The sequence below is a fragment of the Saccopteryx bilineata genome, chromosome 10 (genome assembly GCF_036850765.1).
Source record: "Saccopteryx bilineata isolate mSacBil1 chromosome 10, mSacBil1_pri_phased_curated, whole genome shotgun sequence".
Lineage (NCBI taxonomy): Eukaryota > Metazoa > Chordata > Mammalia > Chiroptera > Emballonuridae > Saccopteryx > Saccopteryx bilineata.
The window spans coordinates 30,242,778-30,255,780 of record NC_089499.1 but is presented as its reverse complement, the minus strand read 5'-3'; the positions used below and the strand labels follow the sequence as shown (position 1 = coordinate 30,255,780).

The following is a 13,003-nucleotide window of genomic DNA, read 5'->3' as shown; positions in this document are numbered from 1 at the left end:
GAATTGTGCACTGGTATTCACTTAGGTTCAGAAACTAAGATGACAACTTGACACTTGAGTGCCTTTTAGGTAAATAATAGATTTTATTGGGGGCCATAGCAGTGCAATTATTTATAACTCCTGCCACTACAGACTAGCACTTAATGGGGTGGTGGGGAGAGACAGTTGAAAGGCTGCTTAGGGACCCAGAGGAACTCGGAGGATCGAGACTTGGCAGAGACTGTATGTGTCAATCTTGAAAGATAATTGGGCCAACACTGTGTGAGAACAGCTTGTTCCAGCCATTCCATTTTCAGATGCTCTAACACACAGTGAAAGATTCAGCAGACAAGTCAACAGGTCTTGGATTTAATTGTCTCTTTTCCATGATCCCAACATGTATTTTGGTTTTGTGGTTTGTTCTTTGACCACCCCTTTGCAGATCCCTTTGGGAGTTTCTCAGTCAGGTCAATGCTCCCTGGTCTACTCAAAGTGACTCCTGTTTTCCCATTTGGCACTAATTATTTGAGAGTTAGACAACTTCTCTCCTTTCCTCAAACGCAAACACAAACACACACTAATAAATCAAGGACTGGTGTTTTTATAGTAGGTTTTTTTTGTTTTGTTTTGTTTTTCAGAGTGGCAATCTATTCCCCTCTCTTCAGCATTGCCACATTTTCTTTGTGGCTAGATGAAGTATAGCCATAGCTAATCCAGTCTCAATTTTAGTTGTCCCATAGTTAGACAAAATTATTAGCTGTTCCTACAGAGTGTCAGCAAACTGAAAGTAGAAAGGCACCTTTGAAGGCAGCCGAATGCAACTGGGAATTGAAAAATTAATAGAAATTTAGAATAATGGGCAAGCTTGCAATGAACCGTTCATGGGTTCAGAAACCTAGTTCCTTTGGTAATTTGAATGAGCAGTTTTGCTAATAAAGTTGGTCTGTGTTTAGTGGACCTTCTGAACCTACCTGTCATTCACAAGCAACTTGAATTATCACTTTCCCATTACATGCTGCTCCTTCCCTTAGCATGCTAGCTCTTAGAGCAGATTTTTTTCCATTGTAGGTAAGAAATGGAAGCAGGAAAAGATAGAGCTCTCAGCACCAGCTGTGGCAGGCTGGCCTCTATCTACAGCAAGGATGACGCATGCTTATTTCATGAAGGGAACTTAAGGTGAAATTCAAGCGGTACCACGTTTTTTTGAAAGGGCAGCTGTTCCCAATAGAAATTCCCAATCATGATCAATACCTACCAATAGTATTTGACCCCTTTACTTAGGAGACCTGTAAGTGCCATGATCCCCAAATATATGACCACAATAGATTTTAACTTCAGGAAAACAAGCCAAAGTCACTGGCAGCTTCACAATTTTAACAATCCTATAATAATTGCCTGACCTGTGGTGGCGCAGTGGATAAAGCGTCGACCTGGAAAGGCTGAGGTCGCCGGTTTGAAACCCTGGGCTTGCCTGGTCAAGGCACATATGGGAGTTGATACTTCCAGCTCCTCCCCCTTCTCTCTCTCTGTCTCTCTCTCCTCTAAAAATAAATAAATAAAATAAATAAATAAAAATTAAAAAAACAAAACAAAACAATCCTATAATAATTCCCCACACCAGTAAAACATGTCAGGGTTTGCCCACCAACTTGATATGTGCTCTGAGCCCTTTTTGTATAACTTTTCTTTCCCCAGTGGAATAGAAAAGTATGTTCCTCAAGGAAATACACAGTGTTGCCCACTCACGAATACATCAGGAATCCCTTTTGCATTCTCTGCAGTTTCCCCAGCAGTTTGAGTGCTGTTCTCAAGGAAACAGTTATCAACAGGATTGATTTTTCCATTTGGTCTCTGGGATTGCAGCAGCGTGGCAGCTGGCCAGGTGCAGGGCGCTGAGGCCTGTGGGAAGGCTGAGGACAGATCTGGGGATGAGAGGGCAGGTCAAGCAGTCCGAGGCATGGCATTGATGTCAGGAAAGCAGACCAGTGAAGAGTTCAAACACCAGGTTTTCCATGACATGGTAGCCGTGTGACGGTACAGAAAATATATAACACCTCTGAGGCCATCTCTTCATCTTTAAATAGACACTGTTATGAGGTTATTGTGAATGTGAGATGAGGGATTCATGTAAAAGTCTTAGCATAATCCCTTGTAAAAGGCTAATATTTTTGCATGGGGTACACTTATCATTACCACTAATTACGGTTAAGGGGCTATCATCTGTTCTTATTCAAAAGTGTTCTTTTTTGTTTATTTAGCAAGATGGCTTAAGGAATGTCGCCTTACATTTCTATAGTTCATAAAAATTGGTCGAGTCTAAACTTTTTTTTAATTATTTATTCATTTTAGAGAGGAGAGAGAGAGGGAGAGAGACAGAGAGAGAGAGAGAGAAAGTAGAGAAAGACAGGGGGGGAGGAGCAGGAAGCATCAACTCCCATATGTGCCTTGACCAGGCAAGCCCAGGGTTTTGAACCGGCGACCTCAGCATTTCCAGGTCGACACTTTATCCAGTGCGCCACCACAGGTCAGGCGAGTCTAAACTTTAAAAGTAGGTGACCTTTCTGTGAGCAGATGAGCACACGTGCAAAAGCATGAGCTGTTGTCATTAACACACAAGTTGCTTTCTGGAAACAACATAATAAGAGCTTGAAAAGTGTGTCTTATTTTATGAAGTTCTTTATTTTAGAAGCCATTCTTATTTTTTTAATTTGCTCATCCAAATATTTTTCTGGAAAAAAAATACATACTGCTTTGTTTATATATTTAACAAATTCTTATCTAATTTTTACTGAGTGCCAGGCATGTTCTAGGTCCATTACAAATATTAACTCAGTCTATCCTTATTACAACACTATGAAGCCCATTCTCTTATTATCTCCACTTTGCAGATATATACACTGAGACTTAAAGAAATGATCAAGTTGCTCAAGATCCATTATGGTAAACTGCCCAGCTGGGATCCTAATCCAGGCAGGCTAGCCTCAAGAGTTTGTGATTGCTGGGATCAGGCGAGGCTAATCTAGCCCATTTATATCATAGGGTCTTTTATTTATTTATTATTATTATTATTTTTTTTTTGTATTTTTCTGACGCTAGAAACCGGAGACACAGTCAGACAGACTCCCGCATGTGCCCGACCGGGATCCACCTGGCACGCCCACCAGGGGGCGACGCTCTGCCCACCAGGGGGCGTCGCTCTGCCACGACCAGAACCACTCTAGCGCCTGGGGCAGAGTCCAAGGAGCCATCCCCAGCGCCTGGGCCATCTTTGCTCCAATGGAGCCTTGGCAGCGGGAGGGGAGGAGAGAGACAGGGAGGAAGGAGGGGGGGGTAGAGAAGCAAATGGGCGCTTCTCCTATGTGCCCTGGCCGGGAATCGAACCCGGGTCCCTTGCACGCCAGGCCGACGCTCTACCGCTGAGCCAACCAGCCAGAGCCAAGCCTATTTTTTGAATGAATCTAAACAAGATTCTGAAAACTTTGGCATTCTGAATCACTTTAAGAATCATGCTTAGTGACTTACTTAAAAGTAATTCTCTTCCATACCAGAGGAAAACTTCTACATTGAGACCAGGATTTTATCATGATCTTCTTTCTATTTTCCCCATAAACTCATCGTTTTAAAGAAATTTAAAAATCTACTCACCAGCCTTGGCTGGTTGGCTCAGTGGTAGAACGTTGGCTTGGCATGCAGGAGTCCTGGGTTCGATTCCCGGTGAGGGCACACAGGAGAAGCGCCCATCTGCTCTCCACCCCCCCCTTCCTCTCTATCTCTCTCTTCCCCTCCTGCAGCCAAGGCTCCATTGGAGCAAAGCTGGCCCAGGCACTGGGGATGGCTCTATGGCCTCTGCCTCAGGCGCTAGAATGGCTCTGGTTGCAACAGAGCAACGGTCCAGATGGGCAGAGCATCGTCCCCTGGTAGGCATGCCGGGTGGATCCCGGTCGGATCCTGGTCAGGCGCATGCGGGAGTCTGACTGCCTCCCCGTTTCCAACTTCAGAAAAATACAAAAAAAAAAAAAAAAAAAAAAAAATCTACTCACCCTAATGAACCACGTGGACTTATAAGGTTTTTTGTTTGTTTGTTTAAGTTTCAGCTGGCTTACGTATGCTTTGGGAGAAACTGATGAACTTGCTTGTCTCCCTTCCTTAGTGATTATGCCTGATTCCCTTGTGGTATTGGTGTTGCTTTGACAATACCATCTGACCATGTTTTTAGTTTGAAAAACACCATGAGCTCTCCTTATGCACAGCCTCCTGGTTTCCCTCCCATGTCACTGACTGCTGCTTCTCACCTCCTTTGCCACAGCCTTCTCTTTTCTGCTACTTCATAAAGTCAAGTACTCCAGAATTCAGTCTGTGGGCAGATTATACAACCCTCCACTCAAAACGCTATAATAACTCTTCATCCCAAGTCCTGGCATTAAGACTCTTTATCTGCTGGTCCTTTCTCTCTGGTCCTAACTTCTTATTGCTTCGGCTTCCTAGTGCTGCTATAACACAGCACCACAAACTTAGAGGCTTAAGCAACAAGTTCATTGTCTCACAGTTTTGGAGGCCAGAAGTCTGAGATCAAGGGGGTGGCCATGCTGCCTCTAAAGGCGTTAGGGAGGGCTCTCCTCCGGGCTGTCCCCTGGCTCCTGGGAGGTCCTTGGCTTGTGACAGCATCACTCCAGCCCTCACAGGGTGCTCTCCCTGTGTGCATGTCTGGGTCTATATTTCTTTTTTAAGATAAGGACTCTAGTGCTATGGGACTTTGGTATGATCTCATTAATAACATCAGCAATGGCTTTATTTCCAAATAAGGTCCTGTTGTGAAAACCTCAGCACATGAATTCTGGGGCAACATAATTCAACCCATAGCACTACTATGCTTCTCCTTGCTCAATGTGGGGGCACCACGCTCCCTCTTTGCTGTTCCTCGAATACTTGGATATGCTCCTGCTTTAAGGCCTTTGCATTGTTGATTCCCTCTCTCTGGAATATCCCCACACCCCAACTGTCCACGTGGCTCACAGACTGCTCCCCCTCAAGTCTGTCTACAGATGTGCCCTCCCGGGGGCCATCTCCTTCCCCTGACCCTCCGATGTAAAATCATACCTCCCCATGCTCCTCATCTTCCCCATGCTCCTCAGTTCCCCTTGTCCCTTGATCTTTTTTTCATCATACCTGCCACCTTCTAATATACAGCACTTGATCATTTTTATTATCTTATTTACTTATTTCCTGGTTTTGTTGTCTGTTGTTTGTCTTCCCCCACCCAGTGAGGGGCTCTTTGTCTGTTTTATTCTCTGCTATATTCCGGACACCTGGAACAACAGTACTGGAGCATAAGTACAGGTCAAAAAAATGCATGTAGCTTTCCTATTTCCCTTTGGGGGTTTGGTTGTAGAGACACTTTTCATATTTATTGGCGGAAGGCAGGTGGGAGGAGGGGAAACAGGTCTTAGACTATTTTCTTTTTGTTGTTGTTGTTGTTGTTTTTTTGGGTTTTGTTTGTTTTTTTTTTAATTTTTTATTTATTCATTTTAGGGGGGGGAGAGAGAGAGATAGAGAGAGAGAGAGAGAGAAGGGGGGAGGAGCTGGAAGCATCAACTCCCATATGTGCCTTGACCAGGCAAGCCCAGGGTTTCGAACCGGCGACCTCAACATTTCCAGGTCGACGCTTTACCCACTGCGCCACCACAGGTCAGGCTTAGACTATTTTCTTGAGCACTGTGCTTGCTTTCCCATTGGACACTTTGCCTGGGACCTTTAGCTAAATGTCACATTCAGGGTGACTGCAAATCCTCATGGGGCTTGCCACCCTTCCCTTCTGGCATTTTCCACCTACAGAATGAAACCAAATCCCATCTGATGAGATGTTTAGAGGCCTCATTTGACTTGCTGCCACTGTCATCCAGCGTGGAGAAGCAATCACTGAGGCTCCTGGAAGAAACTGGTAATCAGGTTGAGAACTCGGGTGCATTGACTTGCTGTGATTTTCCTACCAGCACCGAAAAGTAAAAAGCTCCTAAGGTGACCGCAAAGTGCTCTGGAAGACAGTTCTCTGGCTTCACTAGAGTGGATGAGGTTTAAATGGCCCACAGATGTCACCTCCAATTTCCTTAATAATTATATCAAGGCCTCTCCTGAGCTGTCTCACGGGAATGGGTCAGGAGCCATTCCCAGCAGAACTACTAGGCTAGCCAACCCGCTGCGCATGTCTCAGTCTTAAAATCCATCGTTTCATATTGAAATTATCAATTTGTTATGATCTTTTGTCCTCATAAACATTGTCTATTTTTTATGAGCCTTTGTCCACAGCGAAGGGAGTGTTTAATGAGGGCAAGCATGTCTTACCCATTGTTGGTTTCCATTCTGGTGACTCCATAGATGCTGGCTCAGGTAGATGCCTAAGAAATGCTTCTTAAAGCCCACCTGCAGTACAGCCTCAGCATACACACAGTCTCACACAGGCTGATTCACCACCCAGCCTGGCCTTGGCCATTTTGGTTTCATTTTGTTCTTTGGTGTTTTTTATGGGGAGGGGGGTTGAACTCTCGAATGGCTTTCAAAAATAAATGCTGTGCCACCACTTTAAGCCATTTTTCTGTCAGAGGGCAGGCTGGTGGTTTGTAGAAAAGTGTGGAAAGGTTTTTCTGACATCATGAGGCCCAGGAGGTGAACCATAGGCAGCAGAAATGAATGAGACTTCACAGGGGAAGGGCTGGCCACACAGATATGGGGAATGTGCCATTGATTTTTTTTTTTTCCCTCCACGCTCAGTCATGGGTGGCAACGTTATCCATGACTGGCCGTAAAACAGCAGGGGCGTTGGGAGGTAGAAATCAACCGAGGCAACACATTTGATCCCTCAATCCACAGATAATAAACCCATCTTCCTCTCTGTTTAGCCACCTGTCATTTGCTTCCTGAACAATGTCTCTGTTCCTCTGTAGTACTGTGGGCGCTGTCCACATGCATTTATCTAGAAGAACACGCTGGGGCTGTGACTGCAGAGGTAGCTCTTTTTGTTGGCGATGGATGTCTTCTAAAGAGAATTTATGAGGAAGCTAATGAAGCTTGGGTTTCAGGGCCTTTCACTGGCCTTGGGAGCAGCCACAGCAGTTCCTCTTAATCATTTCTGTTTAGAACATTTTCAAAAATAATGTATCTTCACCGCAACAGGTTCATTGTCCCGGCTCTTTCTATCCGAACTTCCCCTCTGCCATGTTTTTCCTTCATTGGACGGAAGGCACATTTGGGATCCCTCTAAAGTGGAAGTTGAATCAAAAACACCTTTATTTAGTTTAGGCTGAACAGAATATATTTATGTATTTACCGAATTTGTGGTAATTGCAAAGCTTGGCTCTTGCTGACCATCCTGGGGAAGGAATGAGTGACTTCTGGGAATACTCAGGCCACCTGCCCCGCCGGGACCCAGCAGGGCCGGACCTGAGCCATTGTCAGGTTGTGTCATTGTCTCGGGATAAGCAGCTCCTATGATGCCCTGAGTGAACAGGGGAGGAGAAAGGAGGGTTGAAACAGATAGAGCCAACAACTGGTCTGTAGAAAGGTATCACAAAGGGCATGTCAGGCAGTCAATTAATAAAGCCACTATGTTATTTTTCTGGCCTTTTTTTTTTTTTTTTTTTGTATTTTTCTGAAGCCGGAAACGGGAGAGACAGTCAGACAGACGCCCGCATGCGCCCGACCGGGATCCACCCGGCACGCCCACCAGGGGGCGACGCTCTGCCCACCAGGGGGTGATGCTCTGCTCCTCAGGGGCGTCGCTCTGTCTCAACCAGAGCCACTCCAGCGCCTGGGGCAGAGGCCAAGGAGCCATCCCCAGTGCCTGGGCCATCTTTGCTCCAATGGAGCCTCGCTGTGGGAGGGGGAGAGAGAGACAGAGAGGAAGGAGAGGGGGAGGGGTGGAGAAGCAGATGGGCACTTCTCCTGTGTGCCCTGGCCGGGAATCGAACCCGGGACTTCTGCACGCCAGGCCGACACTCTACCACTGAGCCAACCGGCCAGGGCCTTTCTGGCCTTTATAATGTTTGTTGGTCAGCTTTTTACAATTTGTCATATTGCGATTAGGCTCATCCTAAATGAATCTTTATTTTTACTCCTAATGTATTTTTCTTACAAAATCTCCCTTATTTAAAAAAAAAAAAAAGAAAGAAAAACTTTAGGATTTCTAAAACCCAGCTCTTCCCCACATCTGCCTTATCAATTCTCTTTAATTTGTTATATTTTGACAAGTCCTCCGGGGTCTAATACATAAAATTTTAAATAAAAACAAAATTTAATATAATTTTCAGTTACTATTAATAATTTCACTACCCTCTGCAACTTCTGAAAATATGCATTTATTAAATAATTAATCTTTATCAAACCATTAAGTGTGAGGAAAATAACCCTACCATTTCATTTTTATGAGACAGGTGTAGCCAGGCAACTTGAGGAGATTTTCATAACCTCAAAACTTCAATGAATTATGCTGCTATCTGTCTGTCTTTGAAATGGAGCTATGTCATCTACACAGAAGACTACATGTCTATATTAGAAAATGTTTTTCTAATTATTTTGAGATACGATGACAGAATTTCTAAATGACATATTTATTGAATGTTTTTATTCTGTGTGTACCATACAGTTAAAGTAAAATTTTTATATAGCCAAAATATCCTCAAATTTTCAGGGAGAACAGATGATGGTGAAATGTTTAATCATTTCTACTTGAAGTAGGATCGACTAATTAGAATAGGTCAAAGCAATGGGCATGTGTGTACAGGGGATAATATTGTTTGAAATTTCCAATCATCAACAGAACTGCAGTCAAGATTTCAGAAAACATCAGTAACACCTTATAAAACTGCCTTACAGAGTAACTAATGATACCAGCTCACCCTCTAAGCAAATAAATAGCACACCAAGAAATATAGTGATATTCAGCTTTGATAAAAGCAAGTGATTCAGAAGGACTTTCTAGCTCAACTGTAAGCAAGTTGCAAAGCCTTTGAAACTTCTGCTTTGACAACAGATAAATCTACAGCAAGATCACTAGCATCCAATTTGTTCTGGGATGCTTTTTAGGATGAAACCCATATGGAAAATAAAAGAAACTTCCACATTAGGCCTTTCTAATGAGGAAGGACCTGAATTTTTTGTCCCCAGAAATTTTCCAGGTGACTGATCTGTACAACCCCATGCCAATGTTGACCTTGACTAAATCCCTGAACTTCATTGGGTCTCAGTTTTCTCATTTTATAAAATGAAGGGTTGGAGCCACATCTCTGACTCTATTTTCAGATCCAGTACAAATATTCTATGGTCTATATCTCTATGTAGGTATTAAATAGGTTATACCCATAAATGAAAAGTAATTAGAGTAATTAATAATTACTCTAGGCATAACAGATGCTGTGGGAGATGAAGATACCACTGGAGCCCTTAAGATTCTACTGAATTATTACTTTAAACATGAGCAGGAGTTACTGGAGTGGATAATTCTAGCTTGAGATCAACGTTTGAAACACTAGAACAGCCACCCATTATTCAGGAATTCTGTGCTAAGGTCTCTACATAAGATTAAATTTGCCTATTACTGAAATTATACACCATTGTCCCCTGTGACATAAATTTATTGCAGACTGACATTTTGTCAGTTACTAAGAATCATATTTTTCCCAGCATTGAATAAATAGGTAACTCCCTCTTGAGCTGCACCTCTGAGGAAATAGTTGCCTTATGTTTTGGGGCCACATTATACTTAAATAAACAAACAAAAAAAACCCCACCTTATTTTGAATTCATTTCAATTGAATGCACAAGTTACCTTTACTATTTAAATGCTTACTTCTCTGTCTTCTCTTTTAGATCATTTGCTTTCTATTTACTTATTTATGTGTTAATGCTGATCCTGTATATTAAGTTTGTGTAAGGTAAATGTGCTTCAAACTTCTGGCCCAGTTCTACAAGGGCTTTACCATTTACTTTTTCATTTCTTCTATTTAGGAAAAAATTTTAAATAATTTCTGCCTTTTTAAAACTAGTACCACTATTTCTCTTTCTAATTTCATCTCAAATATTTTAATCTTGAATATCTTTGCTAAGATAAAAAGGCATGCATAGTCAGGGAAGGGGGAAATCTATAAGAAATTATTTGAAATTATATAAATCACTTTTGGTAAAGCACAGAGGAAATAATTAAGGCAGATTGAGATCTATATTGACATATTATTTTATTTCTGTGTGCTTCCCTATAGGAATATGTGTGCATCTCTTAAAAGTCAGAGCCAAGCTTTTTGTTAAGATTAATTGGCATAGTGCGGTTGCTTAGTGATGTCAAAGTAAAGCTTTTTTTTACATGGGAAATAGAGTAGCCTAATTCAAACAGGAGACCAATTTTTCTTGAACATAATTCTGATGTATTTCAGTGGAGAGTACATTATATGTCTCGGCTTAGAAAATACTTAACCTTATTTTAGCTATTAGGTTTTTGGAAAACTTGAGAACATAATTCACTGCAATCTGCTGTGGAGCCTGTGAAAAATTAGCATAGTAATGTTTATTTATTTTTTACCTGAACCATGCTTGCTTTGAAAATTATGAATTCTAGCTAGTCGATTTTTAAGGATAAATAAACCACTCATAATGCTCTGAAATATCATTTAATTCCCCCTCCTTTCCAATGCCTTTATTCCCACAAGAGTAAAAGGAATTGACTTTTGTTAGGGCTCACTTTGTTCTGATGTTTTCACAAAATATGTCATTAATTAAAGTACAACCAACCCTTTTGTTGTTTAACCAAAATTAAAATCACCAGTCCTTCCCACAGATAAACAGAGTATGGCAAATGTAGATTTACAGTTGTGAGAACACGAAACAGTTTATTCCTGTATTACTATTTATTACTTATTGTATTATTTTCTAGATGAACAATTATGATATAAACCTACTTTTGCCCTACCCTGAACTTTGGGTGAGGTGTTACTAGGAACTGTATGAATGGATGCGACCATACCTAAGGCCCAGCCTCTGACATCAAGAGGCTGATAGATACACCGAGCTCCAATACAGAATAATTTTGAAAAATGATAGAATAAAGGACAGTTCAGCTGATGACTAGGGGATAAGAAATAGAAGTAACCATAATGAAGAGCAAGAGAAAAAGAGGATATGAATAGTACTTTGATGTGGTGTCAGTAACAGACCACGATAAAACTGGAGACAAGGATATAGTCAGAATATGGAGAGATAAATGCTAACCTGAAGGGTTTGGACTTCATTCTCAGTTCCTGAAATCAAATGCTACTTACTATGAAGGAATGTTTAAGGAGACATAATAGAGGTATAGAATGTTAAAACAAGAATGGTCCATAAAATCCAGTCCCTTGTTTTTCATATAAGGAAATGGAGGACAGAGGGGAGAAGTGACTTACCCGAGGTCACATAGAGTATCAGTAGTGGAATGGGGCCAAACACCCATCTGCTGAATCTCAGCCTCAGAAATTTTTCCATCACATCATGCTAGGCTATCCAAGGTCAAAGCTTTCAGAAGTTCCTGCTTCTTGAATGTGTAGTAGATTGACCTAGTTGTCATTGTTTTTTTTTTAATATGTTTTTCTACTAAGGGCTTCTAAGAATGATAGCTTTCTTCCTGAGTCCTGAATGTGGTGTGTATGTACACTATAATAACTTGCCCTTTTTGTGTAAAACTCATACTTCTTATTACAAACCCTTTAGCTTACTGCATGGCTTATGGAAGGTGGTGTGCTTTATTGATGTGAGGTTGGTGATTCCTGTAACCTTTATTCTCTGGAATAGGCTTTCCCATCTATTCTGGGAGTCCTTCGTTCACTCCCATATTCATAGATGGCTGATTTGAACAATATTTATATCCTTGATATGGGACTAGTGTTAACACAAAATTACATGTATATATTTAAAATACTTAAAAATCATATTTTTTCCCATAAAATCTTTTGGCTGGTGTTTTAAGTTGAGTGCCCATACATAACAACAGGAGATTTGAAGCGAGTCTTACTGTTTGTATATTTTCAGGTGTTCATTATAGATTTGATGCCTATGAAAGTTGATACTATGGATAAACTGTATTGTCAGAAACGACAAATATGTATTTTGAAATAATCCTTTTGATTTGAAATTCTTCTTGACCATCTAAGATGAGCTTCCTTCAGTCTGGGATGTTCCAATAGTATCAACATCAAGTGCTTATTTTGTAAGACATACCTTGAAAAATACTATGGCCCTCTTATTAGGAGTGTGGATTTCATTGGGCAGTGCTGCAAATATCAGCCATGTTCAGGATAGAGTTGGGAAAGACAGTTCTTACTACACTTTATAAAATGTCTGTGTATATTTGGTATAATTTTATATATATTTGTGTGTGTATATAAAATTTTTCATCGTGGGTTCTACAAAAAAGTAGTTTTGATCGGTAGTAACTGAAATACCCAGAGACTTTTTTGCCACAAATGTAACTAGAGCATGCTGGACATTTCCTAGAAAACCACACCCTCCAAAGAAAGTATATGTTCTCTAGTCCTTGTCTTAGTAAGGCCTTGGCACCAAGAGACCAAGGTGCACTTTGGAGGCATGATGCTTTAGTTAGGATTAAGGTTTCTGCTGCAGCACCTCTCATGCACACACACAGGAAAATTTACTCTGCAGTAAAAACAGCTGTCACCTCCCTAAGGCTCAGGCTATGCAGACCGTACTTTACAGAGACCTAGCAGATGCCATTCACGTGAGACTACTAGACTATAGTCTGAACAGAACCTCCTGGACCTCTTCAGTGCTCTGCAAGAGCAGCACTCATCTTAAAATGTTCCCAAAAGATGTTCAGTAGCAGTAAACAACATGAGCAGACATGAGCTCTAGTTCAGGGGTCCCCAAACTTTTTACACAGGGGGCCAGTTCACTGTCCCACAGATCGTTGGAGGGCCGGACTATAAAAAAAACTATGAACAAATCCCTATGCACACTGCACATATCTTATTTTAAAGTAAAAAAAACAAAA

The 13,003-nt window shown here is 41.5% G+C and overlaps 1 protein-coding gene across 1 annotated transcript in view; it reads left to right on the top strand.

Moving 5' to 3' along the window:
- KCNH8 (potassium voltage-gated channel subfamily H member 8) overlaps positions 1–13,003 on the top strand; it is a 366,401-nt gene that overhangs the window by 79,864 nt on the left and 273,534 nt on the right. The gene's annotated exons all lie outside the window — the stretch shown is intronic.